The sequence below is a fragment of the Chamaea fasciata genome, unplaced genomic scaffold, assembly GCF_029207755.1.
Source record: "Chamaea fasciata isolate MVZ Bird 193981 ecotype frontalis unplaced genomic scaffold, bChaFas1.0.hap1 SCAF_1, whole genome shotgun sequence".
Classification (NCBI taxonomy): Eukaryota; Metazoa; Chordata; class Aves; order Passeriformes; family Sylviidae; genus Chamaea; species Chamaea fasciata.
In genome coordinates this window covers 18,138,268-18,158,965 of record NW_027094086.1, presented here as the reverse complement: position 1 = coordinate 18,158,965, position 20,698 = coordinate 18,138,268, and positions in this window count along the sequence as shown.

Sequence of the window (20,698 nt, the reverse complement as noted above, 5' to 3'; positions counted from 1 at the left end):
ATTTCCCTGTGTGGTAGGAGGTGAGGGTTTATGTTGTCTACCTGATTACAAGAGACTTTGAACTTGTGTTTCTTGTATTCCCAGAAAGTGACCTATCCATCATGTGTGGAGTCAAGTCTCTGGCACAGAGATGATTGGAAAAAAGAGGGAACTCAGTATGAGACTGCTTCTCTTCTTTCCCACCTTCGAATGATTGGTCACTTGTGTCCACCAATCATGTCCCAGCCGGGCAGAGGGTGTGGGTGCAGCCGGGCTCAGGCATGTGAACATGGCACAGAAGCTGAGCGCTGGCCTGCAGGGACACTGAGAGCAGCTTTTCCGGGCCAGCAAGGCCTGAAGGGCACGGCCATGGAGCTGGGTGTCTGGAAAGGCCAGCTGGCACAGGGGACAGTACTGCCAACCATGGGGAAGCAGATTCGTGTCCCTTCCACTAAGAGTGGCCTGGAGGAAGTGTGGAAAACGATTGGAAAAGGCATGTGGGTTCTCGTGTAAAACAAACTTTATTTCTTTTCCATGTAATTATCTATCCATCTATCAGTCTATCTGCCTACATTTCTCCCTATGTATACACCTATGTATCTATCTATGTGTTTTTGAGGGGTGAGACTGATGGGGACCACGGCCTGGCGGACATTTTGTCCTGCTGTTTAACTCAGGCCGGCTGTAGGGCTTTTTTGCCCGCCGTCGCTGCCGCCAGATGTGTCTCATGCGAACGGGGCCAGGCTGGGAGCGGTTGTCCATCGTGAATCCGTGGAAGATCCATGGATTCATGTATGGATGTCGTGGCTGTGCTGTTTGACTGTTGGCCGCCAGAGTGCCCTCAGCAGGTCCCAACAGAGCCTGTCTGGAAGTGCTGGGCTTGCAGGCCTCAGCACTGTGGGCTGGCCCATTGTCAATCCGGTGGCATTTTGCGGGTGGGCCGTACGATGTCCCTGAGTCACTCTCTTCCTCCGGGTAGGCCCGTTTGACGGCCTGCCGAGGGCAAGAGGAAGAGCTGCCAGTCTTGATGGGACACTTGCCCTGGGACAGCTGTGATGCTGCCTGTCTGGAAGTGGTGGGCTTGCAGGCCTCAGCACTGTGGGCTGGCCCATTGTCAATCCTGCGGTGTTTTGCGGGTGAGCCGTACGATGTCCCTGGTTCACTCTCTTCCTCCGGGTAGGCCCGTTTGAAGGTCTGCCGAGGGCAAGAGGAAGAGCTGCCAGTCTTGATGGGACACTTGCCCTGGGACAGCTGTGATGCTGCCTGTCTGGAAGTGCTGGGCTTGCAGACCTCAGCACTGTGGGCTGGCCCATTGTCAATCCTGCGGTGTTTTGCGGGTGAGCCGTACGATGTCCCTGGGTCACTCTCTTCCTCCGGGTAGGCCCGTTTGAAGGTCTGCCAAGGGCAAGAGGAAGAGCTGCCAGTCTTGATGGGACACTTGCCCTGGGACAGCTGTGATGCTGCCTGTCTGGAAGTGCTGGGCTTGCAGGCCTCAGCACTGTGGGCTGGCCCATTGTCAATCCTGCGGTGTTTTGCGGGTGAGCCGTACGATGTCCCTGGGTCACTCTCTTCCTCCGGGTAGGCCCGTTTGAAGGTCTGCCAAGGGCAAGAGGAAGAGCTGCCAGTCTTGATGGGACACTTGCCCTGGGACAGCTGTGATGCTGCCTGTCTGGAAGTGCTGGGCTTGCAGGCCTCAGCACTGTGGGCTGGCCCATTGTCAATCCGGTGGCATTTTGCGCGTGGGCCGTACGATGTCCCTGGGTCACTCTCTTCCTCCGGGTAGGCCCGTTTGACGGCCTGCCGAGGGCAAGAGGAAGAGCTGCCAGTCTTGATGGGACACTTGCCCTGGGACAGCTGTGATGCTGCCTGTCTGGAAGTGCTGGGCTTGCAGACCTCAGCACTGTGGGCTGGCCCATTGTCAATCCTGCGGTGTTTTGCGGGTGAGCCGTACGATGTCCCTGGGTCACTCTCTTCCTCCGGGTAGCCCCGTTTGAAGGTCTGCTGAGGGCAAGAGGAAGAGCTGCCAGTCTTGATGGGACACTTGCCCTGGGACAGCTGTGATGCTGCCTGTCTGGAAGTGCTGGGCTTGCAGGCCTCAGCACTGTGGGCTGGCCCATTGTCAACCCTGCGGCGTTTTGCGGGTGGGCCGTACGATGTCCCTGGGTCACTCTCTTCCTCCGGGTAGGCCCGTTTGACAGCCTGCCGAGGGCAAGAGGAAGAGCTGCCAGTCTTGATGGGACACTTGCCCTGGGACAGCTGTGATGCTGCCTGTCTGGAAGTGCTGGGCTTGCAGGCCTCAGCACTGTGGGCTGGCCCATTGTCAATCCTGCGGTGTTTTGCGGGTGAGCCGTACGATGTCCCTGGTTCACTCTCTTCCTCCGGGTAGGCCCGTTTGAAGGTCTGCCGAGGGCAAGAGGAAGAGCTGCCAGTCTTGATGGGACACTTGCCCTGGGACAGCTGTGATGCTGCCTGTCTGGAAGTGCTGGGCTTGCAGACCTCAGCACTGTGGGCTGGCCCATTGTCAATCCTGCGGTGTTTTGCGGGTGAGCCGTACGATGTCCCTGGGTCACTCTCTTCCTCCGGGTAGGCCCGTTTGAAGGTCTGCCAAGGGCAAGAGGAAGAGCTGCCAGTCTTGATGGGACACTTGCCCTGGGACAGCTGTGATGCTGCCTGTCTGGAAGTGCTGGGCTTGCAGGCCTCAGCACTGTGGGCTGGCCCATTGTCAATCCTGCGGCGTTTTGCGGGTGGGCCGTACGATGTCCCTGGGTCACTCTCTTCCTCCGGGTAGGCCCGTTTGACGGCCTGCCGAGGGCAAGAGGAAGAGCTGCCAGTCTTGATGGGACACTTGCCCTGGGACAGCTGTGATGCTGCCTGTCTGGAAGTGCTGGGCTTGCAGGCCTCAGCACTGTGGGCTGGCCCATTGTCAATCCTGCGGTGTTTTGCGGGTGAGCCGTACGATGTCCCTGGGTCACTCTCTTCCTCCGGGTAGGCCCGTTTGAAGGTCTGCCAAGGGCAAGAGGAAGAGCTGCCAGTCTTGATGGGACACTTGCCCTGGGACAGCTGTGATGCTGCCTGTCTGGAAGTGCTGGGCTTGCAGGCCTCAGCACTGTGGGCTGGCCCATTGTCAATCCGGTGGCATTTTGCGCGTGGGCCGTACGATGTCCCTGGGTCACTCTCTTCCTCCGGGTAGGCCCGTTTGACGGCCTGCCGAGGGCAAGAGGAAGAGCTGCCAGTCTTGATGGGACACTTGCCCTGGGACAGCTGTGATGCTGCCTGTCTGGAAGTGCTGGGCTTGCAGACCTCAGCACTGTGGGCTGGCCCATTGTCAATCCTGCGGTGTTTTGCGGGTGAGCCGTACGATGTCCCTGGGTCACTCTCTTCCTCCGGGTAGCCCCGTTTGAAGGTCTGCTGAGGGCAAGAGGAAGAGCTGCCAGTCTTGATGGGACACTTGCCCTGGGACAGCTGTGATGCTGCCTGTCTGGAAGTGCTGGGCTTGCAGGCCTCAGCACTGTGGGCTGGCCCATTGTCAACCCTGCGGCGTTTTGCGGGTGGGCCGTACGATGTCCCTGGGTCACTCTCTTCCTCCGGGTAGGCCCGTTTGACGGCCTGCCGAGGGCAAGAGGAAGAGCTGCCAGTCTTGATGGGACACTTGCCCTGGGACAGCTGTGATGCTGCCTGTCTGGAAGTGCTGGGCTTGCAGGCCTCAGCACTGTGGGCTGGCCCATTGTCAATCCTGTCGTGTTTTGCAGTAGGGCTGTACGTTGTCTCTGTGTGTGTTTCCTCCGCAGCGTAGCGCCGCTTCAAGGCCTGCCGAGGGCGAAGGTAGCAGCTGCTCCTGAGGGAAAACATACCCAGGGATGGTGTTGACAGCACCTATCAGGAAGGTCTGGGGCTCACAAGCTCTGGTTTGCCAGTGGAGCCTGGCACCGTGCTTGTGCCTGAGGCCTTGTGAGCTGGGAGGAGAAAAGCCAACCTCTCGGTGAGTCGGATCCCCATGGTGAGCATTTCCGTTCTGAACGGCTCTTGGTTCAGGCAACGCGGGCATTGGAAGCTGAGGGCAGTATGCAGAGCCAGGCTCTGGATGCACTGCCGGTGGAAGTAGGCATCTTGGCATGCGGGGCACCCCATTGTTTTGTAGGAGATTTTGTCTTCCACGGTGCCCAGGCAGATGCTGCAGGTGTTGTCCTGGCGTGGACGTGGCTGCAGTTTCTGCTGTGGGCTGTGCTCCCAGCAGAAGGACCTGTGAGGAAGATGGAGGAGATGGGCTAGGGAAGGCGGCAAGTACAGAGTCCTTTGGCTCTGCCGGCCATGTGGGTGTTGGAGCTATGAGGGAGCACCAGGCCCTGTGCGGGTTCTGCCCCTGTGTGTGGCAGGTTACTGGGAGCTGTCCCCATGGGCTCCTCCCTTGCATGGCCAGTGCGGGTAGAAAGGGCTTGGAGATGAATGTGAGGGCTTTGAAGTGAGGACGGGCAGCCCTTACCTGTAGGCCCCAAAGTACTGGGTGACACATTGGCCGTCTGGGGCACAGGGCAGGTGGAAGGCACGTTCGCAGCCCATCTGGCAGCAGGTGATGGTGGCCCCCGTCTTGTTACAAATGAAGCAGGTCTGGAAAGAGCACAGCAGCCCCCTGAGTGTCAGGACTGGGGCTTTGTGGTTGGTCTGCATCTCCAGACAGGGAGCAGGATGTGGGCTGTGCTGGCTCAGAGGCCCCAGAGCTGCCTGCGCCCAAGGCTCCTGCATGTGCCGGCTCTGGGGCTTCTTTGCTGGGGAACAGGAGGACCTGCTGGACCCTGTCCTGGTGCAAAGATTTTGCCAGGTCCTTCTCACCTTCTTGGCTGCTTCTCTGATGATGCGTCTGGTGTCCCCAAAGAGATACTCCCCCGTCTTCTCTTGTGGGTAAAGCCCACTGGCGAAGATCTGCAAAGCAGAGAAGGCCGGGAGCTTGTTAGGTCAGGAAGGCAGGACCGTTCTGGGCAAAATACTGGAGGGAGTCCAAGAGAAGTCACCTGGCAGTAGGTGTGGACACAGAGCCTAAATCTGACTCTTTTGTCTCCACAGATGTGGGTGTCCACCTGGATCCGGCGGCACAGCATGCAAGCTGGTGAAAGAGAGAGAAAGTGCCCCGAGCATGAGCACGTCTGTGGGGCTGGGCAAGTGTCCGTGCACGATCAGCTCCAGGGCCCTGCTGGGTGTGTGTGGTCCTGGCTGAAGGGCTGGACAGGTGAGGCACGGGTGGTCCAGCAAGTGCCCAGAGCCCAGCCCAGCTGGGCAGCTCCTGCCTGGCCCTGGCATCGTTGTTGTCTCTTTAGTGACTGCCCCAGAGCCCTGTGTGCCAGTGACCGGGAACTGTGGGGAGGGCGAGTTTTGCTGTCACCTTTCTCCTTGCGGACAGTTTCAGTCTGTGCTGTGTTGCATTCAGACCCATTTGGCGAGTCCCTGTCGCGTTTCTTGCGCAGTTGTGCTGGCATTTTCCTCCTGACGCTAGTGCACAAACCTGGAGAGAAGAGAGAAATTTGTGTGAGCTGTGTCAGAGGCACCAGAAGCCTCTGACTTAGCCCTTGTGCCTGAGCAGGGTGGGGGAAGCTCCGTATTCCTCTCCTCGACTCTGAGGTTTGTGTTGACACACAGCCCTATTTTATAGCTTAGGCCTGGGTGGTGATGTCACTGGGGCCACTGTGACATGTCTGATCACACTGTGACAAGCCCTGATCTGTGGGCTCCCCCACTACCATCCTTGGTGCTGATGTCACAGTCGTAGAGGTTGGTTTGGAGGGGATGTGATGAACTACTCCTGGGACTGAATTTTGTATTTGTGACCAAATCAGTGTGGGTGTGAAAAAAGTCAGTTATCTTTCAGACATACAGATGCATCTTCAAATCTTTGAGATTAATTTAGCACATTGCTTGGCTCAGACCTCAAAAGACAACTGGTGCTGGCAAGGAAGGTGCACGCCATTGCAAAGACAGATCTTAAAACATAACTTCATTTTTCTTACCTGCTAAAGTATGGTGAGTTTTCATTTTTTATAATATTTTAGCAGGGTTAAGTAGATACATTTCCTTATTAGGCTGATCTTTCTATAAAAGACACCTGTAAGTGCTGTTTGCTAACAAATGTCTTTGTTACACTAGTAATGTCTTATCTCTTGAGTCATTTAGTCTGTGGGGTTATTCCTTTGTCCCCTCCCTGGGTAGTTTAAAATATCTCAGATGAAATCTGTATGCAGAAAATAGGTAACTTCACTGGAAATTATCTTTGATTAGTTATTTTTCCCTTGTGCAGTGGGAGCTACTCAATCTTTTTTAATGACAAAAATCTTGTGGGTAATGGCATAGCTCTGTAACCAGCATGAAGCAACCTCCCACTTCCTGAGTTTTGTTACTGGCTTGGCTCTGCAACATGGTTTAATTCAGTAATTTAGGGTTTTTCTCCTTTGGATTCCTCAAATGTAAAATACAATTAATGAAATCTTTTGCTCCCCCCAAAAATCACTGCTCATAGGTGTTGCTACGAAATAAGTACACTGCTTGGCCCTCTCCTTGGTGGGATGGGGAGAGGAGTCCAGGTGTGGTCAGGTGGAGCCACAGCAGCACTGGGACAAGCACTGCAAGGAAGGACCTGGAAAACACCAAGACATGGAATCCTTTACTCCATACAAGCTGGTTAGAGATATGATCTAAAACATGTCTTACCATGGGCAGCAAATGAAGGGATGCCGGAAGTGTGAGACAGATGCCTGCCTGATGCTGTTTCTGTGCGTGGTGTGTACATGCTGGTGTACACTTAGACCCACTCTACCCAGGGGTTTGCTCCTGGAATTCAGTCATAAAAAAATAAAGTTGCCTCCTAGCTTGTATCCACTCAGCATGGATGTGAGGCAAGTTCAGGTGAATGAGTGGGTTCAGATAGCCTTGGACCTATGCTGCAGAGGTCTGCTGGTTTTCCCTCCAGTAGTTCACAGCTGCATCACATAGCTCCTGAGTGAATCCACCTATAGGTCACTCAGGGATGTGGGTGTAGGTAAAGTTCCAAAATTTATTATAAAAAGTATGTTTGCCTTTTTCTTGACCTTCTAGGTATTTGGGCCTTATGAAAATTGATCAAGCAGTTACTGAGTTACAGGTCAGTGTGAAGCGATCTCTGGCCATGGTGTTATTTAAAAGCTTTTCTGAATTTCAGCTGGACCTCTTCTGTGCTCCCTGTATTTTGAATCAAAAAGAATATTTTCAGATGCAGAAGAAAAGCTGAGAGTACTGTGCAAGTAATACTTTGCACCTTCACCACGTAAAGGTGAAAAAGTAGTGAAATACTAAGCTGTTAGTATTTTAAAGCATGACTTCTTTTAGATGGTGTATGTCTGGGGAGCACAAAGGAGGGATTAATTTACCCCCTCAGGTTAGCAACTATTGCCAAGGAAGCTTGGAGGGAAGTATTTTACGGCACTGGCACTGCAGAAACAGGCGGGTGGGAACTCTGAAGCATGGTGGATACCGCAATCTCTGCTTAAAGACTCTGATCTGAGGCTGAATTTAGAGTATCAACCATAAGCACACAGTGCAAGGTGGTGAAGCAGGAGTAAAGTGCCAGCAAATAACTGCAGCTTAGCATGTCAGTGCACACTGCTGTGTGTCTGTGGTGTTAACATCTCCCACACTGAAATGTCTGCAAAACAGTTTATGAAGTGGAAGCATGGCTTCAAGCAAGACAATTTTGAGAAGAAAACTTGAGGTGACACTGTTGGACAGAACGTTTTGTGTGCCTATTCTTTCGTATTTTCCGTCCTTCACCTCTCTGCATTTCTTCATCTCTCAGACAGATAATGGTTCTAAGGGGGCTCTGCTCAGCTGTCATTTCAGCATCCACAGGACCAGTAACCAGGTCTCATTTCTGATAGTAAAATTTTGCTCTTATCCTTTACTTTGGTCACTTGAAATGTTTTTCTAGGCAGTGGCATATTTGCATAGGCAACCTTCTGCTCTGAAGACAAAATCAAGCTATTTCTAACTCTTACACTCTAACTTCTCTCTGCTTTACCTTTGCAATGAGCATTCCTATTACAAAGAGTTCCTTAGCCCTTTAAGCCCTTTTTTATATAAACTGTTGCTTTTAAAGGTGCATTTTGCCTGTTCTAAGAAATCTGACATTTTGGAATTAGTGACAGAGTTTTAAATATGGAGGTGATACGCTGTAAAATCTCAGTTGCAGTTTGCGTTAGATTTAGATTTAAAATGAGCAAAAATGTAATTGAGGGATAAAAATTTGCAATACTCATAGCCTAGGAATTATGTTTCAGACTTTGGAAGGAAAATGCTTTGGCCTAATTTTTTTATTTTTTTATTTTATTTTTTTATTTATTTTTTTTTTTTTTACTTTCAGGAACACTATTATTTTCTTACTTAATGGTTTCAGATGCTGTTAAATGAAAAAGTATTTCTGGAGTAAGTGAATTTTGCAGGTGCTTTGTCCTGGGGTTTCTCTTGGAGTTTTACAGTATGACTCCTTGTGAAAGCAACAGGTCACAAACCTTCATAAAGTGGCTTCCAGCCAGCCAGGAGTGACAGCTGAAGTTGCTGTGTGACCAACATGCCCAACCCAACATTTCACCATGCTGGGGGGTGGCTGCAGCAGGGGAGAGCACTCAGACATCCCTTTGAAAAAAATGTGTTGTGTTGCATACAAAGAAGAAGAAAACGGATTCAGATCTTACAGACCCAAGGACTAATAATGTCTTGGCACATTGAGTGTATGTGGCCCAATCTTATTGAAATATTCACTGGACTTAGTTACCACAACTGGAACTTTGCTGGGCACCCAAACTAGTGGGAGAGGTTTGCTATCAGCAGGAGCTCCCCATGGACATCACCATCTCACATATTTATTGTTTATTTATATATAGCAATATATTATTCTTACTGTCTCAAGCATGAGCTTAATTATAAAGAAAAGGCATTTTTTGGTGGTGATCCTTAGAGGAAATTCTTGTCTTTTCCTTTCCCTGCAACTGAAGAAGTAGAGCCCTCCATGTGAACCACGCTGTCCTACCTCTCCCTCCTCAAGAGCCAAATCCCATGCTGTGCTCACACCTCCAGTCACAGCAGCAAAGTGGCTGAAACTCTGGAATTTGGTGGAGTGGGAGCTCATCCACTGAGGACCAGCATTGCTCTTACAGTCACCCCAAAGCAGCCAGGGTCTCCATCCTGGCACAGGCAAGGCAAATTTGATCAACTGGCATTTCAGCTGCTTCTACTAAAAAAAACCCATAACCAACCATGTGGTCATGAGGTCTGAGTCTTCAGCACATTGAACTGGTATGTGGAAGTGATCTTGGAAAGCTGAGGTTTAGGCTATCCCTTAAAGCCTCATATGTCTTGTAGCCATTCCCAGGAACAACCAGCTCTCCTTGGGGAATGGTAAAAATAATCTAAATATGTAATTTACTTTAAAGACAGCCTATGATTTTAGATATATGATTGCTTTCCTTTCTTTTACTTGTTTCACTAAAGATCAATTACATTTTTTTCTGCCCAAATCTTTTTTTTTTTTTCCAACAAAAATTTACATGTCAAAGGATAGAAAAATGTTTTTGGTGTTTTTGTTAAGATCATGAAGCGCTGTTTAGTTTTTCTTAAAAAAAAAATCCTGACTTGTACTCAAACACATTAATTCTTTTATTTCTTAGATGCATCTCTTTGGTTCCCTCCTCTTTTTAAATGGAGAAGCCTTTTTAGACTTATGCCAGGTCAGGTGCTCTTTCCTGCTTACACAGTGTCGTTGCAGTAACACCCAAGACACTGGATGGCTGAAGTGCTTTCTGGAGCACTTCATACCACAGTAACAGTTTCTGAAGACATCTGCATGTTGTCTGTGTTCGTAACATCCTGAGACTGGACCAGGCTATTAGAAGTGTCTTGATTTTTCTTTGTTTTCAACTTGTTAAGCATGAAAGAGAGGTAGGAGAAATGTTAGTCAAAGATGAAGGTTTTACAAGTATTTCTCATTCACTTGATGTAAAAATCTTTACAGCGTAACTGGAAAGTCTTTGCACATGTTCCAGGATAGTTGTACCCATGTACCCATGGCTGAGAAGACAACAGTGCCTTTCCAAGTAACACACGGTTAGCTCTGCCAGCTTTACGTGTAGCCTTTAGTCAGAGATGTATGTAATTTCTATTTTACAGCTGGCCAGACACAGTTTTGAAAAACCTAAGCCATGTACACCAGATGTTACTTAGTCCAGTGTGGTCTACCTTGGACCCATTCCAAACCTGCCTGCATATAATTTTCAGGTCCCAACAGCCCTGCAGTGCTAGAAGATAAAAAACTGACCATAACTGTACCCTTTCATATTACTTAGAACTCAATTTACTTATCTGAAACACTACCAGATATTTAGTTCAATCAGGAGAGTTCCACCTTCCCATTAACTACTACCATATCTTTTTTTTTTTCTAATTTGAGACAGGTTTTGGTTTACTAGCTCTGAATTATACAAAGTTCAAATCAACGATTCATATAATTACCTAAAAAGCGTTTTTTTCTTAAATTGTAAATAATGGACTGTGTTTATATGGCCTTATTGAGAAAGGCAGTCCATGAATTTATATGATTTTGTTTTATGTACACATGGGTAGGGTATGTGTGTATGATTTCGACTTGATATTTAAAAAATGTGATTTCCAGACCGGCTAAGCAACTGGCAGTGCTGATGAAATCCTCTGAAGGAAGAAAGTTTCTCAGATTTTTTGGGTCAGCCCTGTTTAAGCAGTTGCTTATAATCAAATGAATGCTGAAGTGCTTCCCCAAGGATGTCAGTAACCCAAAGATGGTTTTAAATCAGGGCCTTCAGTGCCCGTAAAGTTCCTTTCAGAGCCCTGGTTCTGACTGTAGCCTGATTCTGAAGAGCTATTTAGGTTTCTAGCCCTCTGTTGTGGGATTTTTGTGCTTTGTAGGCCTCAGCCCTTGCCCTGGAAGCATAAGGATAAGAAATATGAAGTTGTGTGGAGAGCCCCACTTTCTTTAGACAGTATTTTCAATGCATTTATTATCTCATATTACAACTATATTTTAATATGCAAAAAATAGAAAGTTTAATCATTTGGTTATTTTGTAGTCATTGCTGATTTTCTCAGTGTTTTTCTTTATTGGTATGAATTTTCTGCATATATTGACTGTGATGAATTTATTTCATTTGTCTTTCCTGAATTTTTTGATTTGTCTGACACAACTGTTCCTTTAGTTTTGGATCAGGAAAGAGTTCAGAGAAACAACAAACCAAGGAAAACATTACTGCGAATTTGTAAATTGTGAGGACTGATGTTCAAAATGTGTAATCAATGGAAACAGCAGCCATTTAGTTAGGAATTAGTTTTATCAGCACACATAAGCAAGACCCATGTGACAAATTAGAATAACCAAACACATTTGATTTTGATATTAAGTATTAAGCACATTCCTTTCATAAAGTAATCTATGTCTTGGCTGTTATTTCCCTGAATGATCTATTTCATTTCAAGTAGTGGTACTGCAGGGTAAAGCTAAATCAGATAAAATTGGTTAATGAAGGAAGTAGATGTTTCTGTCTCACTCTGTGGACAGCTTCTTTCCTTTAAGATTCTTAAATAGATATAACAACAGTTACATGAAATATTTCCAGCTAATATATTATCTTTTATAGATTTCTTATAACCTACATTAATTAGACCCCTTGCTTCACATTTCTCCTTTTTGATTAATATTATCTTCTGTTTTAACTTTCTTTGCAACTTTAAATTTTGTGATTTCCTTCATGAGTTAAGAATTATGGAGTACTGAAGATTTTTACCTCTTTTTGTCTTGCACTTTAAGAATACATTAATTTCCCACACTGCCTTCACATTTGTGGCTACAGCTCTCTGCTTCACTTTCTCAGTGCTCCGTTTGAGCCACTGCTAAAACTGAAAGCTTTGGGAAAAATAAATCTAAGATGTCAGTGACTTAAAGCTCAGTGCTCTAAGTTTAAGATGTTTGCCTAATATCACATCACCGAAATGGAACCGATAAAGATGAAGTGTAAAGTATATGTAACGTGGCTTGCAGTTAAGTGCAGTAATTGGAGAATGCAGGCAGCAGATCTGGGAAGGTGATAAGGTAAGCAAAAGCTTCTTGGGAAAGGTAAACTGTCTGAAGAGCTGACAGTGATATGCACTGACTGGAAGGAACCCAAAATTGTTTTAGCCTTTAAGCATCCAACAGACATTGAAGTAATTGAGTAATCATACACTCTGGGTCCAGTATTCCTGTCACTGATACCCCATGTGTCTCAGTTATTGGTGTAATTTAAATCTGATAGCCACATAATGGACCAAATTCTCTCCTCCACTTTTCATAAGTTGTCCTATTGGATTCAAAATGAGAATATTTTCTTAAGTGCAGTGAGCAGAATTTGTGTCATGAGGCTTATTTTGCTTCTCAAAAGTGGTATTCCCTGCTGTATGTACTCTATAGCACCACAGAAGACAAAATACTTATTCTAGAGGAAAATACCCTGAAGCACCACAGATTGATTTAAATTCTCAAAAAGGTGTGATCTTTTCTGTTTCTTCCAGTGTTTAGGCACTTTTTCTTAATTTTTGTGCCAAAAATTGTCCCCAAGTCTCCCTTTTGGTGCCAGCATTTTGAAAGTGTGTCAGATTCTGCACCATAAAAGATGATGCCTGCCCCTATGTATTTCTTGGAATGACAGCTTCTACCTTTCAAAGGTCATTTGGGTCAGAAATTTTCATTAAAAAATATTTGAGTACATGCCACATACCTTGTCTGCTTATTCAGTCTTAATATTCAACAAAACATTTCAATTTTGCTAAGCAGCCAGAATGGAATAAGCTTATTGGAGCATGGGAACACCTTTTAGTGCTGGTTTTGTATATAGCACCTCATATGCTGAGGCTGGGGGTGCACAGGCTGTGTTGTGGTGCAGATAATAAATACTAATCATCAGGAGAGCTTTAAGGTGGGACCCATGCAATAAGCAGAGAGCTTTGCAGAATAAGCCAGCCCTAATTTGTCCAGTAAAATGGGTGATGGTCTTGCATGTGTCTCCCTAGTTCTAAGGTGATTGATTAATATGCATGAAGTGTTACCGGGCAGGTTGAAAGGATCTGGTCAACCCCCAGCCTGCAGTGGGTGGAAAGCCAGGCCCACAGCTTAATGCAGAAACTTGGCTGTTGTAGAATTTTCCCGACTAGGTGTACCTATGCCATGGGGGAACCTTTTCTTTAGATTATGTGAGTTAGTTCATCTTGGGATTTGTTCAGCAGATTTCTTTTGCAAATTCCCACCTCTACGTTTTCTTCCACCCTCTCTGCTCTTCCCATCAATAGGGCTGCTTTCAGGCTGGCTCTAGCACAATAACACTAGTCTGGTAAGCTAAATTGGTCTGAACTACTCCTAGTAAGCTAAACAAGGCACAGCACTGCTGTGCAGTCATACAGTGTAACTGGTAGCACACTTTCTAGCCAGACCTGGGCTGTGGCAACCATCATTTCTCCATGGAAGTATGTCCATGGAAAGGACATCCCCAAAAGTCTGGGGAGCAGGGCTGCCAAGGAACTGTACCAAAACCCACAAGAGATGAGAGCACCCTCCTGGAGGAGAGAGGGGCAGGATACAGCTACACTGACATGGTTGTACTGTGCAAAGTCAGAAAACACTCTGGCACATCGTATGCAATAAAATAAGCAACAGATATGTGTGCATTTGGGGACAAAAGGTTGCTCTCTGGTTGCAACCTGATTCTGTTCATTGAGACTCCGTATTTAGCTGAGATATCTTGTCCCCTTTATACTATGAAGCAGCCTGCCAGCTTCTGAGGCTCCCCTTCATTATCACTTCTGCAGACAGCAGTGCCTCATGGCTGTCACCCATCTAACTGACACATCACCTCCCCACATCTTTCAAAGTTTTCACTCCTGGAAAGAGGACTGAGTTTTCAGACAGAAAGAAGGGTTGAAGATGCCCAGCCTCTCTAAACATGGTTGGCCCTATCTAACTGCATGGCTAAATCTTGCCCTGTAGCTTTCACCACCTCATGTCTTGATATCTGCATGCTTTTTCTGGGTGTGAATGCAGCCTTGCTCTTCGCTTCCATCGAGCATATTGCTGCATGGGTCATCCTTCAGCCTTGCTGCTTTGACCTTGACTTCTCTCTGTAATCCTTCCCTGGTCCCTCTTTATCATTTCAAAAATAAGCTCCTTTCTCTCCGTTCGTTAAACCCTTTCCAAACTTAATGCTCATCCTGCCTATTGTTCAGTAAAAACAACCAACTTCACCTTCCATTACCCCTATGAGAGGTTTTCAGCCAGACACTGCAAAACTCTCTCCCTTGCTGTCCTGCAGCATGGGCAGGGCTCTATCCATGTCCCCATTCCTTACAGCCATATGCACACCTTCATTTTACATGCTGCCTATGGAAAACTAGAATGTGAATTGTCACTGATTATCCATACCTCATAGTTATACTCTCTTGACAATCTACATCAAACCATTGCTTTTGGCATTAAAATTGATTAAAAAAACCACCAAGGTTTGCAAATATGTTTGTTAGTCAGAACTATAAATTTTAATAGGACTTATGAAGCTGAATGGTTTTTTCTGAATTTGGGTTTAAGATCTTCTAGAGGAAGGTTGGTATATTATTTAAATCAGACAAGTCTAGGAATAAACTCTAATGTGTTATTGTAGCACAGAGTATTTTCACAAATAATAGTGCTTGGAAAAATACCTGACCCTACTTCATTCTGCAGGAAATATACCCTATCTTCTTCTGCCTCACAGTGTTTGTCTGTTTTTGTATGTACTGTTATACTTTTGTTGGTCTGGAATAGAAGCACTTGACTATTATTTCTGCTTTCAAAGTAGGTGTTGATTTCAGCAATTTCCCAAGATGTCCTTTTAAAGTTAAAATCAAAACAGAATCTGGTTCAAAGATATGACTGAGAGGAAATGGTACATATTTTCTCTTGTTTAATTCTGAATGCTGATAGAAAAAAAATCTAGAGCCAGTCTACCCAAAAAATTTCTTTTAAAAAAGTTACTTTAAAAAGGTGATTTTTGTGGCAAATAGATTTCTTGCTGCTTGTTTCCTTATTTTGCAATTACAATTAATTTTTTCAATGCAAATAATGAACCATAAATCATACAATATGTATGATTTTTTTGCTAAAAATGGAACCAGTTGCCTTAGAGATTTGTAAATGTTGGAATAATATATGAGATCGCCTTTCCCAGTGCCCTGTAAAGCTTAGACTTTTCCAATGAGAGATGTCAGCTAAGGTGATTATGCTGTGAGTAGACTAAGCCTTGGGATTTCCCAGCAGATCTCAAATGTATTTAGTAAGACTAATCAGCTCTTTTTAAACTGGACTTTGGTATTTTTTTAAAAGAAGAGCACATTTATATTTTTTATAGTATTTCTATGGGACCAGTTCAAGGTAATTAAATAGAAAAACAACGTAATAAATTCTTGGAAACAATCCCCTATAAATATTGGTTTATCATTTGGCATTCTCCTCTCATTTCCACCGGATACCAGTGGGATTTGTATATCCACTTCCTTTATGTTTCTAATTAAGAAACCACGTCAAATTTGTGGAAAACCTACACAGTCTGTCACTTTGACTGCTGAGGAATGGGCATGCTTCCCTGACCCCTATCCCCATCAATCTGAATAGATCCAATTTCTTTGATTTATATTGAACAAAATTTCATTGGTGGCTACTGCATAAATCTACAAAGACTTTCACATTTTGTTTCACCTAAACAATGATTGGGTGGAATGTGTCTGTTTAAAAGTGACCTTGCTCCAATATTTGAACTTTGGCTTATAACAGGGGAGAAAAAGGTTTTAGTTGTTTTTACTCCCAAAGACTAAAAAAATTAATCACTGAGTTTTTCAAGGTATTTGGTTAATTTAAAAATTTTCGCCCCAAATCCAACATTCTGTCATGCTTAAAATGCAATTTATTCAGAAAATGGCCTCAATAAATGTAAAAAGATTTATTAGGTTTGGGTTATTGGTAAAAACCATGTTTCTTTGTAAAAACATGCCTTGTGCCAGCTCTACACAACTGACAAAGCCAAGGTGAAGTGCTTTAAAAATTCAAAGACATTTGGTTGGCTTCCTTATAAATGTTGAGATGAGCATTTTCTCTTCTCTGGGCTGGACTTGCAAGACGCTCGGGGCCCAGAGGCAGGAGGGGTGTTACAGTGCCTTGCACTCCCATCCCCACAGCCCATTCATAAACCAAAGCCCAAGGGCAGACACCAGGCTCAGGTTGTGCCCAGGCTGACTCTTTTCATGCCCCACACTCCTGCCTGCTGGGACAAGTCCTTGGCCCCACAGTGTGACCCGATGTTGCCTGGGCAAGTGCTACATGGAGTGGGAGCAGCCTAACAGCTAAAGAGCATGGACAGCTGCCGGCTGGAGTTCCAGCCTGGCTCCTGGCCCAGCTTCATTTCCCCAAATAGAATGTTTGCTTTGGGTCCCACAGAGACAGGGCTTAGGACTGAGGAGGGAACAGGAGGGGTGACGCATCTCCTCTCTGCTGCTCCTTGGCTGGCCCCATGTCTTCTGACACTTGCATTTTGAAATGATACTTTACATCCCATAATAATATTGCGCTTGTTGGCTTAGACAAAGCATGAGGGCATCCAGATTGCGGTGTGAGTCCAGATGTGATGCTGCCTTAAGTCCTGCCCTCATTTGCCCTGATCCCAGGTATGTCTGTGAGGGAACTGACTGGTGAGCAAGGATGGTTTGGCTGCCCAGTACTGATTGACTCTGCACACCACTGCCACCTGCAAAGGGGAACGACACTGTGGTTTTGGAGCAGCATATTGTGTCTACAGGTATCTCTATGCAAGTGAAATAAGCTGTAGCCAGGGTTCTCCCTGCCTCAGAAAATTTTGGAGGGCCCCTTCGGCTGAGGCAGGAGATGTCACAGGCTGGATATCACCCCACAGCCCAGAATTCAATGGTGCAGGTGGAACTGCCTCATTGCCAGAAAGCACACCCAGGCACATTTGCATCGTTAGCCATCACACCATATACAGTATTTACAGATAGTCACAGACAGCAAAAGCATCTGAAAGATTCAATTCTTCTACCTTAGAGTTTTAGCCACTACTTACCTGGGTCCCAGGGACCACATTTACCATCCACAGCAAGAATCAGGGTTCTTATTCCACATTTTGGATCAAAATCCATGCTTGTTTATTCTAGCTTGCCCTCCGATTGCAGAAGGAGTTGGGGTATCTGCAGAGACAACCCGCTGAACCCCAAAACCAGTCAAATCAAACTATGGCTCAGTTTAGCTTAACAGCAATTTAGTCTCCTCTGTACTTATTTGAATCACACAGTCAAAGCCAGATTGCCATGAGACTTTTTTTTAAGCCTTCCAAAGGACTTCTTTTTACTTCTAAAAGAGAATATTTAGGTAAATCTTTGGTATTTCTTAAGATTGTTTTTTTTTCTTGGTGGTTTATTCAAATACAGTGTTTTTGCGTACTCAAATGCTTTCCTTCTGGTCACTGTAGTGCTAACTCCCATTCCAAGGTGCTGACAAATATGATTTTTGCTTGTGCAGGGTGTGCTGCAAAAAGAATTTTCATAGTGCAAGATTTCATTACATGAATTTGCAAAAGTTAAATCCTTTCTATTGTTTTCAAAGTGTGTAGAAGATGGATCACCACTGGGTTCCTCAGGTTCCATGAACAAGCTTCTCTGCCAGAGGTTACTTATCTGGTATTTAGCATCCTATTGCTCTCTGGTACTGCAAAATTCCTCATCTAGATTACTGCATTGCATGTAATTACTTACCATTCTGGAGTTCTGCATCATAAACTGCTCACTTTAGATGTCTGTTTAGTAAACATCTCCAGCCACTAAACTGAAATGTAATTTTAACCCTTATGTTTCTTTGACTCTGATAATTCCCTTAGTGTCCTTCTACATTAGTTATACGTCTTCTCTCCGTCCGATACTGCTTTGCAGACATACGCATTATTATTGAATTTTGACCAGCAACAGACCACAGGCTTTACCAAATGGCTGCATGGACATGCCTTGATATTATAATTTCTATATTTCAATCTTTGCATTCCTTACTCTTTGGCATCAGACAAAAAGAGGACAGAAGCAGTAAAAATGAGATGTAGATGTTTCTTTGAATATGCTTCATCTCCAAACACCTGTGGAAAGACCCTGAGCAGCCCACCTAGAGCGATACAGCAACAACCAGGAATGGCCCAGAAGCTCTTGCAGATGCTTGGGAATGGTGTATGAAGTTGTTCAGGAATGTGCCATGTGTGCAATGTGCCTGACAGACACTCAGCTGCCAGCTGTGTCTGACGAGACGCTAATGAGGGTAAGGCGGGGAGAGGAGCAGAAACACAAACAGAGATAGACCCTGTGTACCACTGTTCCTGTACCCTTGCCTTGGCACCTCCTGCCGCTGCTTGGTCTCACCTGGGAACCACTGGATGAACCAGTGGTGCGACCTCCTGACAGTTTAGGGTTTTGTGCTGCACTGCCCAACCCTCCTGCATGAGTTGTGTCACAGGACTGGGGGCAGATATGACAGGATGGAATATGTCCTGCTCCAAGGGGCTGTAGGGTGCAGGTGTCCCCCAGGCTGATATCTACTCCTTAGTCCCAACCACAGGGGCAATGTTTCAAGTGGAAGTTTGCAAATGGCTGGAGAGAATCCAGGGAAGGCTCAGTTAATGCTCTGCCATTTTAGGTACAGATGGAGCTTTTGTTAATGCCTTGGGGCTGGGTGATGGGAGCTGTGAAGATTTACTCTTTGTTTGCTGACAGAGCTCTGAAATATTTGGATAAGCATGGAGATTACTTCTATCAAGCTGAAAAGTCCAGGGTTGTGTAATATGTTTGTACTCCTGAGATTGAGGAATTATCTGACACTTTAGAGGGGAAAAAATCATATATTCAGGGCAGTGCAAATGTTATGCTGGAGATTTACATTTAAATGCGTGCAAGAGTGATAAAATAGTGAAGTCTGTATCAAGAATACAAAAGTTCTATGTTTGCAGTCTCTGTGTAAAAGATGAAAAGGTGTTTTCAGTTTACCTGTGGCCAAAGGGAGAGTTGCACTGAAAATCATTGACCCCGTTTGCCCACTACAGAGAAGGGTGACACTTGACCTTGGAACCATAATGTTCCCAACTTCTATGTTTATCAAACATACGCCGGCAGGCCACAATCAGAAAATGGAAAGTCTGACCGTGAAAACTGCACCTCAAAACTAACCAGGTACAAACTAGTACCTTTGATTCTCTGGTAGCTAGAGAGTAACCCAAAACAGGGAAGCGAACATTGCCACTAGGGCTTATACCCTCACCTGATTGTGCTGCCTGGGTGCCCAGCTGGGAGGGCTCTTAGCCAGCTCCAGGTGGCTGTGCTGGAGCAGGGGCTGTCCCAGGGGCCCTTCTGAGGCCCCTTCCCACCCCAGCTCCTCTGTGAAGGGGTGGCCGTGTTCTGGAGGACAGCAAGCAGACTGTGGGGTGCACGGAGCCCAGGCAGTCTGCCCCTTGTCCTAAGGCACAGGCTGGGGCTGCTGGCTGGGATCGCATGGGGCCTGGGTGGGTGGCAGAGCAGGCCTGACCAGACTGTTGGGATCACTGTAGCACAAATAACACCTCGCTTCTTCTGCAGTTCCCTATGCCTGCGAGGTACAGATATCAGCAACACAAGAAAAAAAAAGTATTGCATTCATTACTTGGTCTTGAACTGAAGAGAGGCTGTGGGGCAGGGCAGCAGCACATGGAAGCTCAGTCCCCATGTGGGTTAGATTGGGTGCTGTGTTCTCACCAAGGCTAAGGAAGGAGTTGGGCAGTTTGTGGTTCAGACCAGGTTTCTGTGGTGGCCACCACAGCCACTGTGATGGATTTTCTTCTCCTATGAAGTTTATTTGCTGCCCCCTTCCATCTCAGGAGGAAATCTTCTTCCCTATTGTAGGTTTAGTGGAAGGCTTCAATGCACCTTTGGACATTAACATAAATACCTCACAAATATTTTTGAGGACAATCATACATATCTTCGTTCAAAAGTGTTTTGACTACATATTTTTCAATATGTAACACTTGAGACATTTTAAGTTCTAATCACAAAAGTTGGGCTTCTGCCAAATAATTTGTTATTAATTACCTCTAGGCCTGGGGTATTCAAGTAAAGCACCAGAATAACGTCACCTGTGAGAGAACAGACCACGCAGCTGGGAGAATGAAAATTAGGCCATTACAGCACGCAAAATACATCAACATAAAATCATGGAGTCATTAAGGTTGGGAAAGATCTACAAAATTATTGAATCCAACCATTAACCTAATGCAGACCGGTCCACCACTAAACCATGTCCCTAAGTACCACATCTCCATATTTTTTGAACACTTCCTGTGATGATGATTCCACTACTTCCTTGGGCAGCCTGACCACTCTTTCAGTGAAGAAATGTTTCCCAGTATCCAGTATGTCCTCTGGTGCAACCTGAGGCCATTTCCTCTTTTCCTGTCAGTTATTACCTGGGAAAAGAGACTGACCTTCAACTTGTATTCCCCAATATATAATCCCTGCTCTGAGCAAGAGTTTGGACAAGGTGACTGTCATAGGTCTTTTCAATTTTTGTTAGGGCTGAGCAGTGATCAGTAGCTGTGAAATGGAGAAA